Source organism: Halyomorpha halys, unplaced genomic scaffold (assembly GCF_000696795.3).
Source record: "Halyomorpha halys isolate HHAL.00 unplaced genomic scaffold, Hhal_1.1 Scaffold484.1, whole genome shotgun sequence".
In the NCBI taxonomy this organism is placed as follows: Eukaryota; Metazoa; Arthropoda; class Insecta; order Hemiptera; family Pentatomidae; genus Halyomorpha; species Halyomorpha halys.
In genome coordinates this window covers 399849-400782 of record NW_027107936.1, presented here as the reverse complement: position 1 = coordinate 400782, position 934 = coordinate 399849, and the positions used below count along the sequence as shown (strand labels likewise).

Below are 934 nucleotides of genomic sequence, written 5' to 3'. Positions count from 1 at the left end.
CTAGCAATTTTTTTTTTTACTCTGGGGAAGAGCTTTGTATGTTTTCATTTGCAATAAGTGGTTTAATTGAATTATACTGAGACACAAGGAATTAATTGCAAAATATAAAATATTTAATTATATAAAAAAAAATGCTTAACATGCTCAGAATTTTATTATATGTCAAATAAATATAAAAGTTCATCAATAACTAGATATAAACACTGATACAGGATACAACAATTATCTCTCTATACATACATATTTTAAACAAATTTTAATTTATTATTTTCTAAATTATAAAGAAAAACGAATCTAATTAGTTACAATATGTACAAAGTCGTTTATAAAATAACATACATTAGATTATTTACATTTCAACAAGGTTCATGAATTTATATCACATTTCATAGTGTCACAAGAACTAACAATATTTTAAGAACAAATTTATTTTAAATAAATAATTATGGTAATTATAAGTAAACCATTCGTCATAAATAAATTTTTAAAAATCCCAGTGAAGGGATTCAGAACAACAATTTAGCAAAGCGTATGTCTTCCCCTCGAGATAGAATACCTGTAATTGACAGTATTAATCATTAAACAATTTATATAGAAATAAAAAGGTTACAATATTTTATTTAATTTACTACAAAATTATACTTTAATGATAGATGAATAAATATGACAATATATTTTTATAAATAAAATGAAGATGGTCCGGGTACCGTCGAAATAACGAAAATAGTCAATATTAAAATAATGTAAATTAATAATACAACATTTAATTTATTTATTAATTGACTAATTTAATTTAACATTAAATGTTATCTTATTCTCTTACATTATTTTAGTTGATTACAGCTCTTTCAAGGCTCATATTTTAGAAAATTTATTTTACTTTAAATGATGTTTTATTTAGTTTTGTTGGTAGTTAAAAATTCAAGATACTGAG

At 21.5% G+C, this 934-nt stretch overlaps 1 protein-coding gene across 1 annotated transcript in view; it reads right to left on the bottom strand.

Annotated features, from left to right (window-relative positions):
* Window positions 1–199: 199 nt before the first annotated feature.
* The window catches only part of LOC106683449 (ecdysone receptor), a gene marked incomplete in the record, with an annotated part of 26096 nt that continues 25361 nt past the window's right edge, over window positions 200–934 (bottom strand). Inside the window, 1 exon segment of the mRNA XM_067046300.1 lies at window positions 200–556.